The following is a 7,852-nucleotide window of genomic DNA, read 5'->3' as shown; positions in this document are numbered from 1 at the left end:
ATGATGTGATCCCGTTATCAACGACATCCAATGTCCATAGCCAGGAAACCATGACTATCTGTTGATCACAACGAGCTAGTCAACTAGAGGCTCACTAGGGACATATTGTGGTCTTTGTATTCACACGTGTATTACGATTTCCGGATAATACAGTTATAGCATGAATAAAAGACAATTATCATGAACATTGAAATATAATAATACTTTTATTATTGCCTCTAGGGCATATTTCCAACAATAACTAAGTAGTAGGAGATCAATATGATAAAGATAGACCCGGGGGCCATAGGTTTCACTAGTGGCTTCTCTCAAGAGCATAAGTATTCTACGGTGGGTGAACAAATTACCGTTGAGCAATTGACAGAATTGAGCATAGTTATTAGAATATCTAGGTATGATCATGTATAAAGGCATCACGTCCGAGACAAGTAGACCAACTCCTGCCTGCATCTACTACTATTACTCCACTCATCGACCGCTATCCAGCATGCATCTAGAGTATTAAGTTAAAAGCAGAGTAACGCCTTAAGCAAGATGACAGGATGTAGAGGGATAGACTCATGAAATATGAAGAAAACCCCATCTTGTTATCCTCGATGGCAACAATACAATACGTGCCTTGCTGCCCTTACTGTCACCGGGAAAGGACACCGCAAGATTGAACCCAAAGCTAAGCACTTCTCGCATTGCAATAAAGATCAATCTAGTAGGCCAAACCAAACTGATAATTCGAAGAGATTTGCAAAGATAACCAATCATACATAAAAGAATTCAGAGAAGATTCAAATATTATTCATAGATAGACTTGATCATAAACCCACAATTCATCAATCTCAACAAGCACACCGCAAAAAGAAGATTACATCGAATAGATCTCCACAAGAGAGGGGGAGAACAATGTATTGAGATCCAAAAAGAGAGAAGAAGCCATCTAGCTACTAACTATGGACCCATAGGTCGGAGGTGAACTACTCACACTTCATCGGAGGGGCTATGGTGTTGATGTAGAAGCCCTCCGTGATCGATGCCCTGAAAGTGCGTTATATCGACTAGAGGGGGGGTGAATAGACGATTTTTATGAAATCCTTCACTGAGGAATTTGCCGGTGAGGAAATTCCTTAGCGAAGAACTACTAGCAGCGGAATAAGTACTCAAAAGTAAACATAACAAAATACAAGCATAGTCATCATGATGAAATGAAGACAGGCACAGAGTACAGGAAGCGTAATCACAGGATAACACAGGATGAAGACAAACAGACTGAAGAAATTGAACTGAGGAAATTGAGAAAGTCTTCAGTCAAAGTCTTCAAACACAGATATGAACAAACACACAACACAATTATGAGGAAATGAAAGAGTTGAGGAAATAGAACTAGTAAGCTTGGTGAAGGCAATGATTTGGTAGACCAGTTCCAACCGATGTCTCAGTTGTACGTCTGGTTGGAGCGGCTGAGTATTTAAACTCGAGGACACACAGTCCCGGACACCCAGTCCTAAACACGCAGCTCAGGACACCCAGTCCTCACCGTATTCTCCTTGAACTAAGGTCACACAGACCTCGTCCAATCACTCGTGGTAAGTCTTCAGGTGACTTCCAAACCTTCACAAACTTGGCCACTCGGTGATCCACAATTCCTCTTCGATGCTCTAGACCGTGACGCCTAACCGTCTGGAAGAAGCATAGTCTTCAAAGGTAACAAGCGTCGGATCCACGCAGGATCAATATCTCAAGTGATGCTCAATCACTTGGGGTTTGTAGGTGTTTGGGTTTTGGCTTTTTGGTTTTTCCTCACTTGATGATTTTCGCTCAAAGTCCTCAGAGGATGGGTTGCTCTCAAATGACAAGTGTCAGTTTCTCTCAGAGCAGCCAACCAGCTAGTGGTTGTAGGGGGCGGCTATTTATAGCCTAGGGAGCAGCCCGACATGATAAGACATAAATGCCCTTCAATGATATGACCGTTAGGTGGATAGATATTTTGGGACAGCTGGCGCATAGCACAGCAACGGTCGGAATTTTGAGTAGTAAAATCCTCAGGGCTATCATGTTCCTCACTGTGTAGGCAATCCACACTGGCGAATTCCTAACTCCTCAGTTAGGATAAATTCCTCAGAGACCAGAAGAACTTCGTCTCTGTCATTGAAGAAATTGACTGAACTGTATGAGATTTCCAATGGCTTCACTCGAAGGGATTGGTAGGTGTAGGATTTTGAGTTGAGCATCACATGGAAATTTTTCCTTAGTATTTCCTCGACCCCCTTTAACAGTACGGTGTTTCCTATGACTCAAGAAAGAGAAAAAACAAAACTATGAAAACGAAAGTATTCAAGCTTCATATTCCTCGCATGAATATCAAGTCTTCAAGGACACACCAATTTCTTCACTTTCAAAGTCTTCATGAAAGTCTTCAGAAATACCAAAATCTTCAGTCGAAGATATTCATTTTTAGGGGCCGACTTTTCCTGTAAATATCAAACTCCTCATAGACTTATAGACCTGTGTACACTCACAAACGCATTAGTCCCTTAACCTATAAGTCTTCAATACACCAAAATCACTAAGGGGCACTAGATGCACTTACAATCTCCCCCTTTTTGGTGATTGATGACAATATAGGTTAAGTTTTCAACGGGGATAAACATATGAAGTGTAACTATTGATATTTAGGAATTTGATTGCAGGATTTAGAAGAACTCCCCCTGAAGATGTGCATAGTGAGGAATTTGCTTTTGAAGCAATGCACACTTGAAGAGTTGAATCATGGAGATCTCCCCCTATATCTTGTAATTCATACATGCATTTAACATATAATATGAAGAATTTGAAATGCATGATGAAATATGGTGCCTGATGAAGTTCAGCATGCGTGTGATAATATTAACGAGGAATAAGCATGCAGAATAGTGCATCAAAAGTATCAGAGCACAGTGCATCAAAAGTATCAGAGCACCATCGGGTTTAAGATTACAACTCGATCCAATAAAGTTTCAGAAGAACGAGAGTTGTAACTTAGCAAAAAAACGCCCATATAGTAGACCCGCTTGAAGACTAACTCATATTTCTCCCCTTTGTCATCGGATGACCAAAAGGATCGAAAATGAGGACTAACGCCCCTGAAGATAATCATGTTGAAGAAGGAGCGCCAGCGTTGTTGGGGTCGTTTGTTGATGTAGGGCCTGTCGCAGTGTCGTCCAAATCTTCATGTTCATCAGTGTCGCGCGATGAAGAATATGAGCTGGCCACCAGAGAAGGAACCTGGACCTTCTTGAATTTCTTCGGTGGAGGTGCAGACCAGTCAAAATCTTCTTTGAGACCCATGTTCTTCAGATCTTCTTCACCATACAGATGTGACAGGATTGCCCAGGTGCGACCGAAGACTTGATGGAGGTAGTAGTGGTTTTTCTTCACTGCATTGTGTGTGGCAGTCGTGTTGTGATGAAGTGAACCAAACTGACGCTTAACCCATTTGTGATTTCGATCCACCTTCTAGTGAAGACTAAGTAGAAGTTCATGGTCAGTCATCACGTGCGGAGCAGTGGCTTGAGGAGTGGACTTGGGTGCATTGGCAGAGTCATGTGTGGCAGAGTCACCATTGGTGGAATAAGATGCAGCTTTGCGAAACTGACCATCCAATGGACGAATGCCTTCATCTATTATAGCTCGTGCCTTGCCCTTGCCATCAACTAAGGAATATGTCTGCTTGAGGACTTCAATTGGGGGCAAGTAGCTGAGGTGATTCTGGAAATCAGCTTTGTAGTTGAGTGAAGACCTTGTCCTGAGGAATCTCATAATCCAATGTGCATAAGGCTTCAGCTCAAACGGAGACAGTGCAACATTGGCCATAGTCCTCATGAAGAAATCATGATAATTGACAGGAATGCCATGAACGATGTTGAATACCAGATTCTTCATGATGCCAACAATTTCCTCATCAGATGAGTCGTGGCCTTTGATGGGACTGATTGTCCTCGTAAGAATACGATAGACAGTTCTGGGCACGTACAACAATTCCTTCACGAGGAATTTGGTTCTTGGTGCTTGACCTGGTTTCAAAGGTTTCATCAGCACCTGCATGTAATGATGTGTGAGCTCAGGTTCACTGTAGATGAGCGAGATTCTTCAAGGGGAGGACTGAGTGGTAGAGCACGAAGCAATTCAGAGGCTGGTGCAGTGTAGTGAGTGTTTTCAAACATCCAGTCTAGCACCCATGAATTCACATCTTCAGCATCTCCGGTGATGTGCAGCGTTGCATAGAATTGAAGAATCAGTTCTTCATTCCAATCGCAGATGTTAGAGCAAAAGTTTAGCAGTCCAGCGTTGTGAAGAACACTGAGGACTGATGTGAAGCACGGTAGAGATTCCATATCCACGTGAGGAATATGCTCATGGTAGAAGATCTTCTCCTTGTTGAACAACACTGAGGAATAGAAATTGGCTTGACTAGCAGTCCAGAAACGCCTCTTCCTAATGCGAGTAGAGTCATATGGGTTGTAATCTTCGAAGAATACATGCTCACCGAAGAAATCATCAGCCTTGAACTTTTGCTTGCGTGAGAATGGATCCTTTGGCTTCGGCAGAGGAGTGTCAGTGAGTTGCATCACGACCTCAGGAATCTCAATCGCAAGTTCTTCAGGCTGAGGAATTTCTGGTTCCTCCTTAGTGGCAGTCTGCGTCGTTGGTTGTTCAGCAGCAGCAGTTTCTCCAGCGCTAGTGGCTGGAATTTCCTCATGGACATATGCAGTGGCAGAGCCCATGTGAACAGTTTGTGTGGGGGACTGAGGAATTTGCTGTAGAGGGGTGAACATTGGAGAGTTTGGATGCTGACCTTCCCAGAATTCATCACCGATTACGGGTGTGGAGCCGCCAATGTCCACATCTTCATCTTCCATTTCTTCAATGCCAGCCTCTTCAGCTGTGAACTGAGGCATAGGCGAGGAGATGATAGGTGTTGAAGGGATCGCATCCACTTCAATTTCTTCATCCAACAGTTCAGACGAAGCAGCAGAAGGAGTTTCTTCATCAGATCCGCTGGGGATCACATATTCTTCATCAAAAGGAACAAGGTCCTGTGATGGCCTGGTTGAGATGGGAACAGCATCGATCGGATTTGCAAATGAACTTGTCATAGGCTTCATTTTCTTCGGAGCTGAAGAATCTGAAGCAGCTGATGCTTTCCTTTTCTTCACTGCAGCACGCTCTGCAGCCTTGGTATTCTTCACATCTGATGCAGATGGAAGGATTGGAGTTGAAGTTGGTGCAGGAGCAGCTAAGGAATCTGGTTGATTTTCTTTAGGCACAACTGATGCAGTTGCCCTGAGTTCTTCAGTTTCTTCAGGCACACCACTAGTTGGTGCCCTATCAATTTCTTCAGCGGCTGGAATGTAGTCATCAGCCTTGGAACTCACATTATCTTCAGCAGCCTGATTGTCATCAGCGGTGCTGGCATTTTCTTCAGTAGGCTGAGCAGATGCTTCAGCCCGAGGAATTTCCTGTTGTGTTGGGGCTGCAACATTGGAAGTGAAGTTATCCACAAGTTTTACAAAATGAACCTTGGCTCCAAGCCAATCAGCGCGATATGCGTCAAAGTCATCACTGAGTTTCTTAATCTCAGTCTGAATAGTGACAAGTTCTTTAGTTGTCATAGAGATAACGTTTTTCTTCAGATAGCGCTCTTTCATGTACTGCGCTTTCTTGATCTGCCTGGCCTTCTCAAATTTCCACTTTTCTTCTTGAATGAAGTGGGTCAGCATGTGACTCTGGCCAGGACTCAGCTTGAAGTCAGGGAAGGGAGTGTTGGGGTCCTTGTGCCAATCATCAATGTAGTCGAGGATCAGCTTGTGATCCAAAAGCAGTGGCACCTCTGATCCCTTGGCTCTAGCGGCCCTGACTTGCCTATCTCTGATGATTTCTGCAAGTTCATCATCATCAGCTTCATCTTCATCAGACGGCACTTGGAAAGCGACTTGCTTCTTTTGAGGACTTGGGCGAGGACCTTGTCCAGTAGTGACCTTTGTCTTCAGCAGTGAGGGGCCAGCTGAGGAACTTGGTGCAGCTGAGGAACTAGTTGAGACACCTGAGGCAATGGAGATGCCGGCAGTCCTTTGGCACGAGGCGAGATGCACAGGTGCTGAGGATTTAGTCAGAATAGCTGAGGGCTTTGGCGGAGGAGCTGAGGACTTTGGAGGAACAGGAGCAGCATGAGGAATTGGCCGTGAGGGCTTTGATGATTCTGGCCGTGAGGGCATTGCTAATTCTGGCCGTGAGGGCATTGCTGAGGAACTTGGCCTACGCGCAGGCTTCTTAGACATAGCCTTCTTTGGCTTGATAGCAGAGGCCTCAGCAGAGGCAGCAGCAACAACAGAGTCTTCATTGAATTTCCTCACTGCTTCTCTGGCTCGCTTAGCCAACTTGGCTTGGCGCTTGGCCCATTCATCAGGATAGTCCTCACCGCGCTTGAGGCTGGTGGGATCTGCTATTTGGCCAGGTGCCAATGGAGCTCTTGGGCATGGAGGATTGAGTGCGAATTTCTTCATGTACTTAGGAGTGACATATCTGTACTCCCTCCATTCTCTTGCCCATCTCCTCTCTATCCTCTGTTTGCGCACTTTGCGCTCATTATTGGTTTCCTCAGTAGGTGTGCAGTACCCAGCATATATGTCATCAGGGATCTCAAACGCTGTATTCACCTCAGGCCTCTTTCCTCCTTTCTGTGGCCTTTTACCATCATCCATTTTCTTCAGTTGAGGAGTTTGAACAATCGAATTCTCTGAAGAAGTATGCAACTTTTCTTCGAGGAATGCTGCAAATGAGTTAAGTTGATGAGAACCTAGTGATTCAGCAGCTGACATGTGTACCTATGAACAAAGTATAGTTGCGAGGAATTTGGAGAGGTCATATGCGTTCTCAGAAGGTTTTTCAAAAAGAACAAGTTTGAGGAATTTGACCAGATGAGTCTTGAAGATTTTCACTAAGCGTTCTTTGTCTTCGGTTCCAGAGTTGTATAGATCGAAGATCCACACAATTGAGGAATCTTGAAGAAAAATGATGCTTAGAGAAACGAATCAAGAACAGATGACTTGTGAGGTGTTCAGTGTGTGAAGATATGAAGAAAAACACTTTTGAAGATTTTGTAGATAATCATGCGAATCAACGAGGGCAGTAAAAGTAACTTTTAATTACCCTGGATGAAGAACACGACGAACAGTGAAGTGGAGAGGTGAAGTTCATCTGTGTAGATCTTCCACGCCCTAACTCGGTGGAGGAAGACGGCTACGGCGGCGGCGGAGTGAAGATTTCCGTGGTCGGCGCGAGTACGTCGGCGACGAGGTTGAGGCAGTGAAGCTCTTCCCTCACCGGCGGCGATGAAGTAGCGGCGGCGCTTGGGTTTGAGATGCTCGAGCTGGAGAGAGAGGTCGAGCGGAGTAAAAGAAGTGAGGAAGGGAAGGAGGGGTATTTATAGCCATGGTGAAAAACTGCTCGCCCGAAGAAATTGGACGAACGTGCCCCTGACCCTTCTCATTCGCATGACATGTGTCACCCACGTAGTGAGAGGTGGAGATCGTGTTAGATCGTGGGTGAGTGGATAAGTGTATCATGGGATGTGGAACGGTTTGAGCGGCAAAGCCGAAAATTTCGATAAGATAGGTTTTAAAGTTCCGTTCGCAATTTCTTCAGCTGACAAGGACACAGTGAAGATTTTGAACGAGTTTCAAATAGAACGCACATGAAGAATTTGTGAACTGATTGGGTTGAGTATGGAATAGAGGGGAAGGGTCCGATCACATTCACTTAGCAGAAAACCAACTTGAAGAAATAGCAATAAGTGAATGCTGTAGAGGACATAAACTCATAT

Source organism: Triticum dicoccoides, chromosome 1A, assembly GCF_002162155.2.
Source record: "Triticum dicoccoides isolate Atlit2015 ecotype Zavitan chromosome 1A, WEW_v2.0, whole genome shotgun sequence".
In the NCBI taxonomy this organism is placed as follows: domain Eukaryota; kingdom Viridiplantae; phylum Streptophyta; class Magnoliopsida; order Poales; family Poaceae; genus Triticum; species Triticum dicoccoides.
The sequence above is the reverse complement of the archived record's forward strand: the minus strand, read 5'-3'. Positions refer to the sequence as shown.